Genomic DNA, 11,051 nt, shown 5'->3' with positions numbered 1-11,051 from the left:
CGTAGCAAGCATAGCATTGTAGGCACACAACATGGCTCAATCAACTCCTACACATGCTAGTGGGTTTCAACTAGTTACTGTGGCAATGACAGGTCATGCAAAGGAAAGTGGGTTCAACTACCGCAACACACAGCAGTTTGATTCGCGTTGTCTTAATGCAGTAAATGAGAGCAGAAGCGAGAAGATGGGTTTGTATCGAAATGATCAATGGGTTGCTTGCATGACGGAGTGGTGGTGGGATACTGCCCTTCAGTTGGATACTCGTGAATATCCTCGGAGGCAAGACCTACCACGAGGAACACAACGAAGCATAATCAACACCAAGCAAGTGCAACAATATGATGCATGCATGAGACATGGCAAAATGGGTGTATTGGGCTAATGCAACTAAGACCAGATGGGTTTGGACTATTTTGAATCAAAGATTCAAATTCCAAGTTCATATGTGGTCCTTATTAGTGCTTTATCTTGTTCTGCATTAAACAGTAGGTTAAGTTGCTTAAACATGCATGACACCAATACAGATGGATAGAATGGATTTTTTTGATCATTTTTCATATATAAATCTTTTCATTCTGAGCTATAGATTATTTTCTATGATTTTTTGAAGTTTGTGATATTTTCTGGAATTTCCTGTATAGAAATAATTCCAGTAATTAAATTGTTTATTACGTCAGCCGTGTGTCACGATGACGTCAGCGGTCAACGGGGTCGTCCAGGTCAAACCTGACGTGTGGGTCCCCTGTGTCAGTGTCATTGTTAGTTAGTTAAACTAATTAGAATTAATTTAACTCTAACTCAGGTTAATTAGCAGGCGGGCCCCACTGTCACTGACTCTGGGGGGTCAAACCCGTGGTCAAACCACGCTGACTCGCCGGCGACGTCCAGACGCGGTGGAGGCTGCGGGATTCCTCCTCCGGCGACCAAAGGGGCGGCGGAGGGCACCTACGCGTAGCTGGGAGCAACCCGCGTCGATTGGTGGTGGAGGTGGAGCTCGGGGTCGTCGGAATCGACGCCGGCGACGAGCTGTACGGCTGCCGGGGTACGGGTGTAGTCGAACCCGTCGCTAGAGAGCACGGCGAGGGGCGTGCGATGGTGCTACGGGCTCCTGGCGATGCAGTGAAGCTAGCGGCCATGGTGGTGCGACCGTTGGATGGCCGGAGCCTCGTCGGCGACGAGCTCGGCGGCGACGCGTGCGGGTGAGCTACGTGCAGTTGCTACGGAGCTCGAGAGGGAGAATGGAGAGGATGGAGAGGTGGCCAGGCTCACGGTGGTTGCGACGGAGCGAACGGCGAGGTCGGGGGCGAACTGCTGCGGTGGTGACGGCGGAGGGGATCTCCGGCGGTGGGCGGTGAAGGCGAGGTCGGAGCAGTGGCTTCGGGGCAAGCGAGCGCTCGGGGCCCAACTTGCTCGAAGGAGAAGGCGACGGCGGAGCTGCTGGACACGGTGGGGCGGCGCGAGGACGACGGTGGCTACGGCTACTCCGGCGAGGTGGCAGCGGCTGCGTCGGCCATGGTGGAGGAAGGCGAGGGAGAGGCGATGGGGGAGAAAGGAGGTGTCCAGGGGCTCGGGGGCGCGACGTGGGGTCGTCCTGCTCGTCCACGGGCGAGGCGGCAAGCAGGTGGCGCCGTGGCGAGCTCGCGCACGCCGGCGTCACCTCTGTGCCTGCTCTGGCGGGAGCAAGCAGCTGACTGGCCATGGGCCAGCACAATGCTGGGCCGCCAGGTGGCCTGCCAGGTAAGTTCCCTCTCTGCTTTCTGTTTTTCTTTTTATTTGTTTCTGTTCTGTGTTTTGAAATAGTAGAAATACTATTCCATTTAGGAAAATCCAGAAAATATTCAGAGGCACCTTTGAAAATATTCTCAACAGCCTAAAAATACCTTCAAGATTATTTGGGCATTTTAAAATATTTATAGGATTTAAATTGCCCAAATGCAAATACTTATGGCTTGGTGAAAAATCCAGAATAGCCTCCAAAAATATGAAACCATTTTGGCAGAGGTTTTAGCCAGGACCAGAGATGGTGAACATTTTTGGAGGGCATTTCAGGTTCATTGAAAAGGATTTTAATAAACCCTAGTTGTGTTAGGGGGGTGCTGGGGGTTTCTGGCATCCCCATTTCAAGTTTCTAGGAAAAGTAGACATGATGCAACACTCTAATGCATGAACTAGCTAGGATGTGACAACCGATGTCCAGTACCGCGGCTACTACCGCTGCTTCTGGGAACTCGGCTTTCGTGTTGGGTTTGCGCGGAAATGCAACGGTAGTGTGAAGCGATAGTACCGCCTTTAAGCAGTAGTACTACACGCTACTACCGCTGCACTACCACTCCCTCTAGGTCTCGATGCACTCTCAGCGGAGGTGAAGCGGCTGTGGAGGGCAGCACTACTACCTATAAGCAGTAGTACCACTTAGATGGGCAGTAGTACCGCCATAGCAGTTCTACTGCTTCTCTCCTGTTCCTGCTCTGCTTCTGAGTAACCCCGAGCTGCAATCCCAGCGGTAGTACCGCTCCGGCTGCACTACCCCTCGTGGCTTCGTGCCATTGCACTACTTTTGGGTTACTACCGCCCGAGCGGTAGTGCCGCTTTGTGCGGGCTGGGAGCAAGGTAACAGTTGGATTTTTTTCCTCCTATAAAAGGGGTTCTTCTTCCCCTTTGAACCTTATCCTTTAAGCTCGTGTTCTTCCCCATTATTGACCTTCTTCGAGCTTGCTAACTCTCAATCCCTCCAATGATTCTTGCTAGTTCTTGAGGGAAAAGAGAGAGGAGATCCAGATCTATGTTTCCACCAATCACTTTCTCCTCTATGTGAGGGGAACCCCTTGGATCTAGATCTTGGAGTTCTTTGTGTTCTCTTCTTTGTTCTTCCTCTCATTTTCCTCCCTATCATTAGTTGCTTTGGTGGGATTTGGGAGAGAAGGACTTGGGCACTCTGTGTGCCCTTGCCATTGCATTTGGTGCATCGGTTTGAGTTCTCCACGATGATACGTGGAAGTGAAGTTGAGAAGCTTGTTACTCTTGGGTGTTTGGGCACACTAGAGCTTGTTCCTCTTGGGTGCCTTGATACCCTAGATGGTTGGTGTTGTCGAAACTCAATCATTGTGGTGTAAAGCTTCGGGCAAGCGTCGGGGTCTCCAATTAGGTTGTGGAGATCGCCCCGAGCAATTTTACGGGTACCGGTGACCGCCCCATAGGGTTGCCAAAGTGTACGAGTTCGGTGACCGTCACAAGGGTTGCCATTTGTACGGGTTCGGTGACCGCCCTCAAGGGTCCCTTAGTGAAATCACGACATCTTGCACTGTGTGATAGCGTGAGGAGATTACGGTGGCCCTAGTGGCTTCTTGGGGAGCATTGTGCCTCCACACCACTCCAAACGGAGATTAGCATCCACGAGGGTGTGAACTTCGGGATACATCGTGTCTCCGCGTGCCTCGGTTATCTCTTACCCGAGCCCTTTACTTATGCACTTTACTTTGTGATAGCCGTAGTGTTTCATGTTATCTATCTTGCTATCACCTAGTTGTTTATCTTGCTTAGCATAAGTTGTTGGTGCACATAGGTGAGCCTAGATATTTTAGGTTTTGTGCTTGACAAATTAAACGCTAGTTTTATTCTGCATTTGTTCAAGCCTAAACCGTAATTATGTTAATGCACTAATTCACCCCGCCCCAACTAGGCGACATCCACGATCTTTCAATACAAGTACTCCCCCGCCCGAATTACGTCCTGAAAATGGATAGAAATGGATGTATCTAGAACTAAAAATATGTCTAGATACATCCATTTCTGCGACAAATAATTTGGGACGGAGGGAGTATATACTAAACATATCCTTAGCCCGTATGAATTTTCATTGATGACAACAGGAACGGAAAGAAATTCTAAAGAGATTTTAGTCTAAACATATCCAAAGCCGGTTGATAAGTTTCCAGAAAAACAATCGATCAAGAGTGTGTTTCCTGCCTATTTTGTATCCTCTATAATGTATCAGGACATGCTTTCACACCAATGGTTCAATATTTAGACGGAATACTAGTACACACCAGGATAAGGCGTCAATAAATCTTTACCTTTTTCATTCCTCATTCTAAATAGATTGATACATGAAACATACCAGTATATATATGCCCATATATGCATCCAAAGATTCATCGAGCAAACAAGCAAACACTCCAGCCTACCATTGCACCCATCCCACAACCTTGTCAACTCTTCTCTTTGAAATGGATAATGTGGTAGTGTTGATTGTCGGCACTGGGCCAGCAGGCCTTGCAACAGCAGCATGACTTAGCCAATTCTCAATTCCCTATCTCATTGTCGAGCGTGAAAGTTGCAGCGCGTCGCTTTGGTCCAACCGCGCCTACGATCGCCTCAAGCTGCATCTTCCAAAGGAGTTCTGTGAGTTGCCACACATGTCATACCCACTAGATGCTCCAACATACATACCAAAAACCTTGTTTGTGAAGTACTTGGATGACTATGTAGAGCGTTTCAATATTCAACCCAAGTATCTCACTAGTGTGGAGTCATCCACATTTGACGATGACAAAAAATGTTGGTCCATCATGGCACATGACATGGCAAAGAGCACAATAGTCAGGTTCACAGCAAAGTTTCTTGTTGTGGCAAGTGGTGAGAATAGTGCAGAGAATATTCCAATGATCCCCGGACTGCAAAGTTTTCCGGGTGATGTCGTCCACTCCTCAAGCTACAAGTCAGGCAAGAGCTACTCTGGCATGAATGTATTGGTCATTGGATCTGGCAACCCTGGAATGGAATTTGCTTATGACCTTGCGGCCTATGGTGCCAATACTTCAGTCATTATACGAAGCCCGGTATGTACACGCACTATATATTATTTTTTGACCTGGAAACACTAGGGAATCCCCCACCCCCACCCTATGGGCACTATATATTTTCTGTGGGTACATGGCAATTTCTTATTATAACCACCACTAGATGGATGCATTTTTCAGAGTTATTACTAGAAATTATGTCATGGTATAAAGCGATAGATTGTTTTATAACATGCACAAACAACTAAGCAATTAGACGAACTACACCGAAAAATTAACTCTTGAAAGAAGATGATTCTATGAAATTTTATTCGATGATGCAGGCTTCAAAAGAGATGTGACATGTTTTGTGGTTGCAGATTCATGTAATGACAAAGGAACTAATCCGGTTGGGGATGACACTTGCTCGCCGCCTTCCACTGAATCTAGTGGATAAGCTCCTTGTGATGGCGGTGAATTTAATATTTGGAAACCTATCGAGGTATGGCATCAGAAGGCCAAAAATGGATCCAATGATCCTCAAGTCAAAAACCGGCCGATCCGCTGTTATTGATGTTGGCACTGTTGGGTTAATCAAAAAAGGTATCATCAAAGTAAGTATATCCTTAACATGACATAAATTTCATAACATATGTTGTCTTTATATGGCAAGTTATCAATATTCTATTTATCTCCTACAGGTACAGGGGAGCATTAGTAAGATCATGGGCGATATAGTTGAATTTCAATGCAGTAAAAAGATATCATTTGACGTGATTGTGTTTGCAACTGGATACAAAAGCACAGCAAATATATGACTCAAGGTAACAACATCGATGTTTGAATATGTCTGAGTTTGTTTTCTTGGTGCAACAATTGTTAAATGTGCTAACAAGCTCTATGTTATTTTTTTATCCCAGAATGGCGAGAGCATGTTAAATGGCAATGGACTGCCCATCAAAGAATATCCGAATCATTGGAAAGGCGAAAATGGGCTCTACTGTGCTGGGTTAGGAAGGAGAGGATTGGCTGGTATTGCAGCAGATGCCAAGAATATCGCCAATGGCATCAAATCAGTGATAGGCGCTATGTCCAGCTAAATTATCAAATAGTGAATGCGTCTTCGACAACGCGATGCCTTCCATCACTAGGCTCCTCAACAAGAGCAAGGATGAGATCCAATGATGGGGTAAGGCAGGGGCACAAGGACCGCGGGTTGTTCTTCACCAATCCTCGGATGTCCACTGAGTTGTATGATGTACTATAAAATTAACCTCCTAGGAGGACTATAACTTCCCCCCATCCTTTCAATGCAATGAAACGCATAGGTCATTTGTGTTTTCTCGATTTGTTTTTTTATCTTTTACAAGTAGTTTACCAGTGCTAGACGGTTGATTTTTTGAAAAATCTATCCACGGCCACCTGTCTATCTATCTTCATCTATATTTGATAGAACCAGATTTCTGTTTATTTCAAGGTTCATATGTGCCAGGGAGTAAGCATTAATTTTATAATATAATCAAGGGATTTATACTCACATGGTGAAAAGAGCTTTGTAATTTTTATTGAACGGTTACCTACAGTATTTTATTTACTTGAATTTACACATGCAAAAGTCGTCCCCTTGAACATGATGTTCAACAACAAGGGACTAACTGCCTGCGAAAAAAAAACAAGGGACTAAGTGCAATTAATACAAGGACAATGCTACATCTACGTAAACTAATCTATGTACTTTACGTAATGTGCAACATAGACACTCTGGATTGGATATAGGAGGATTGTGGGGCCACCTCCCTCAAAATCAGGGGGGAGAGAATCATTGTTAGAAAGTCTACGTTATACACCCCTCGTATAAAGGGTAGTATAGACTTTTGCCTAATCACCGTATATGTTGTACAAGGCTAATTTAGAAACGGACACAGAACTGCCCCCTCCCCCCCTGCGGCCTTGGCTTGGCCCACCCCTCACGGTCTTTGCGTACAGGGCTAGTTTAGAAACGGGCGCACAACTCCCCGGCCCCCTCCCACCAACGGGCCAAACCCTATTCGGCGCCTTTAGCGCCCGAATATGGCATTTCTGCAAACGGGCGCATACCCCTCTCTGCGCACTGGGCCGGCCCATTTCTGCCCTTTTTTTTGTTCTAAACTGCAAAAAACTGTGGGCTGTTGACACTAGAACTCACATTAGTGAACCTTTTTCACATTAGTGAACTTTTTTACCGAAATTGGTGAACCTTTTTATAAACCTGAGAACCTTTTTTCAAAATTTGGTGAACTCTTTTCAAATTTGTGAACCTTTTGTGAAAACTAGTGAACCTTTTTCACATTAGTGAACTTTTTTACCGAAATTGGTGAACTTTTTATAAACCTGAGAACCTTTTTTCAAAATTTGGTGAACTCTTTTCAAATTTGTGAACTTTTTTTATCTAAATTGGTGATTTTTCTAAAATCAATGAACTTTTCTCAAATCCATGAACTTTTTTTTTCAAAATTTGGTGAACTCTTTTAAAATTTGTGAACTTTTTTTATCATAATCGATGAACCTTTTTAAAATCCATTAACTTTTCTCAAATCCGTGAGCTTTTTTCAAAATTCAGAGAACTATTTTCAAATTTGTGAACTTTTTTTAAGAAAATTGATGAACTTTTTTCGATTTTATGAATTTATTTTGAGAAAATCCAAGAACTGCTTTTAAAATAGATGAACTTCTTAAGAATTCGTGAAATCTTTTTTCATATTGACGAGTTTTTCCCCAAATAATTTATACTGGGACCGGAAAAATGGTCAAATAGCGTGTTTTTCAATTGATGACATCAAAGCGATGGTGGTGCAGTGGTTAGTCGCTCGTGTATTTAGAGTTGGCATGCTGGTTCATTTTTGCTAGACGCCAGCGATGCTGGGCCGGCCCATGCTGCCTTCGAGCGCCAGCTAGCCTAAGCGGCGCTGATGGCGCCGAAGAGGACCTCTCCACCAATGGCCTGTGCTTGGCCCATTCATATTTTCTTTTGTTTTTCCAAACTTCAAAAATGGGCAAGAGTAGGTTACAATCCCTCAACCTAACGGATCAAGTCAACTAGGACAACCAACTCGGCCACAACAACTTACGTGCCAATAAACTGTTTTTCCTCTTTTTTGTTATGCGTCAACTATGTAACACTACAACGAAGGCTCTAATTATATTTTTTGTGTTTTCTTTTGCCAGTTTTTCTACAGTTTTTTATTTTCCTTTTTCCTGTTTTCTTTCTTAAAAGCATGAACCTTTTTCAATTTTCTAGAACTTTTTTCAAATCTGTGGTTTTTTTCAGTTTTTTGCAAACTGTCTAGTTAACATTTTTTAAAATCCATGAATATTTTTCAGTTTTTTGCAACTTTCTTAGTGAACTTCCTTTTTAAAATCTGTGAACTTTTTTAAAATCCATGAATTCTTTTTCAAAAAATGATGAAAATTTTCCAAATCCGAGAATTATTGTTCAAAATCCGGATGCTTTTTCAAATATGTGATTTTTTTTCAAAATTGATGAACTTTTTTCAAATCCGTGAACTTTTTGGTCCAAATCGATGAACTTTTTTCAAACCAGAGAACTTCATTTCAAAACCCATGAACTTTTTTTCCAATTCGTGAAGTTTTTTCAAATCTAACAATTTTAAAAAAAAATTATGAATTTTTGTCTAAGTTTGTGAACTTTTCAAAATCATGAACAAATTTCGAAATTCATGAAATTTTCCAATTTTCTGAACAATTTTTGAATTAATGCGCTTTTCCCCATCCTTTCAATGCAATGAAATGCAAAGGTCTTTTGCGTTTTCTTGATTTTTTTTATCTTTTTCATGTAGTTTACCAGGGCTAGTGTGCTAGACAGTTGATTCTTTGAGAAATCTATCCACTGCTTCTCGATTTTTTTTATCTTTTTCATGTAGTTTACCAGGGCTAGTGTGCTAGACGGTTGATTCTTTGAGAAATCTATCCACTGCCACCTGTCTATCTATCTTTGATAGAACTAGTTTTCTGTTTATTTCAAGGTTCATATGTGCCAGGGAGTAAGCATTACTTTTATAATATAATCAAGGGCTTTATACTCACATGGTGCAAAGAGCTTTGTAATTTTTGTTGAACAATTACCTACAGTATTTTATTTATTTGAATTTACAGATGCAAAAGTCATCCACTTGAACATGATATGTAACAACAAGGGACTAAGTGCAATTAATACAATCCCAAATCATCAACAGCAAATGGTGCAAAAGATAATCAAGTCAAAGTAGTTCATTTCTTCATGTCAAACACACACGAGTAATTGCAGTAGCTTCCAAGTTTTTATTTATTACTCCAAACATTTGCTTGATATGTACGTGATTCAGCACCCATCTTCAAGCCAAGCCAGGATAGATGCTTTATACCCGTTCCATATTAATTAGTGAAAAAAATCTAGTTTAATCTACCACTGAGCACAAACGTAATTTCCTTCGCAGAACCACCTTCAGCAGTTGCTTCGCCACTTCCGTCAGAGTTTAGACATCCTCTGGTGTTCTTCCCTTTCTGTAGAGGCAAGGAGAATGAAGTGTACCTCTGTTTGCGCTTTGTTATTAGTCAGACTAATATTATAGGCATGGCATTCAGATTTCATCCATAGGCATGGCATCCAGATTTCGTCGATTATAGCTACCATTTATCAATGTGCAAATGGAATTGCTAGAACTAGTCAATGTTGGAAATTCATTCTCAGAATCGATCACATCAAATCACCCAATAAACATGCGCACATAAAACTGATAGCCAAGGGCCCGTATCGAGCCCTTTGTTTTTCTCTTTATTTCAATTTTCTGGTTTTCTCTCTACGGCTACAAAACTCACCCAACGCTGCGTACATATACACATAGCCAGGACTAACTATCCTACTCGAAGCCGACTCACCCAAGCCAACACGTACCAAAACTAGCGCATGAAACCGACTCAACCGAAACTAATTCAATTCCTATACGTACTACTTCTCAGTACTAGGACACGGCCAACTCCTGGCATACAAGCCAACGAAGACACAAAATCGGACTCTCCTAACCACCGGCTACCTTGATTACGCTTATACTAATTCTTACAAAACTCAACTAGTAAAGCTCACACACATAGAATTGTTTGGATTATTCCAACATTCACCCCTAATTCAAACATCCGAATTTTTATAGAAACGAGACACGTAGACGACACCTGTTCAACTTGTCATGTTGGCTGCCTCTGGTGACGCGACTTATCGGATCGTAACTTCTCTCTTCTTGCAACGATGGCCACCACTTCCTCACCATCTTTTTTCATGCCGACTTGTAGACTGAAATCAACGATTACCCGGACTACCAACGATTACCCAGAGTTCCAGCCACGCTGCCACATCTTAGCGTGTTACATGCAGACTAAACGTATAGCCTGATGCAGGAACTCAACTTAACTGACGCGCGTCCTCTTCACGTTGGTCTTCATCTTCTCGTTGACTACTTGCACACGGGGAGACACATCTATTCACCCGCCACATCTTATTTCTTTGTCGTTGGTGCCACAACTTACCAAACGACATCTCCTATCCAGCGGCAACACAACTCGCCATATGCGTGCAACTCATCTCCACCGTATACGAACTCGCCGTTACTCCTTGATCACGAATGGAAATGCAAGGCACAAATTCATTTTTCCGCCTGCTCTCGCTCGCAATTCTCCTTCGCCAGTGACGCATATCAACTGTAACAGAAGACTCACACACCTGAACTCTTGGACGCACCTTATAAGAACTCATGTGCACACCTAGACGACAGCTTGCAACTTCGCCATCTCCATCTTGCACCCTCCAACAATGATCTCGATGATTTCCTCGATGTCGCAACTTTGGCACCTCCATAACCATCAACGATCACCAACGCGTTGCTGACGACAGCCCTGTCGCCCTCCTCCAGGTAGTTTCGTCGAACGACGATCACCTCGTCACCTTGCTTGCGACAGCGTCCACGCCGCCGTTTCGTCGTCGCTCCGCCGAACGACTATCTCTTATCCTCCACGTCGCTACACCAATGACTGTATCGCCCGCTCCTCGTCGCTGCACCACCCAGCAACTATATCGCCCGCCCCGAGGTGCTTGTCGGGTCACCACCCCGTGGCAAGTGCAGCTTCACCGCGACCTTGCTCTAGATACCAAATGTTGGAAATTCACCCTTAGGATCGGTCACATCAAATCACACGATGAACACGCACACACAAAACTGATAGCCAAGGGCCCGTATCGAGCCCTTT

At 43.7% G+C, this 11,051-nt stretch overlaps 1 pseudogene; it reads left to right on the top strand.

The window, feature by feature from the left end:
- The first annotated feature begins 4,226 nt into the window (after positions 1–4,226).
- On the top strand, positions 4,227–5,878 carry LOC123175803 (probable indole-3-pyruvate monooxygenase YUCCA11; annotated as a pseudogene).
- The last annotated feature ends 5,173 nt before the right edge of the window (positions 5,879–11,051 follow it).

This window comes from Triticum aestivum, unplaced genomic scaffold (genome assembly GCF_018294505.1).
Source record: "Triticum aestivum cultivar Chinese Spring unplaced genomic scaffold, IWGSC CS RefSeq v2.1 scaffold24702, whole genome shotgun sequence".
In the NCBI taxonomy this organism is placed as follows: Eukaryota; Viridiplantae; Streptophyta; class Magnoliopsida; order Poales; family Poaceae; genus Triticum; species Triticum aestivum.
Note: the sequence above shows the minus strand (reverse complement) of the source record. Positions and strands in the feature narration are given on the sequence as shown.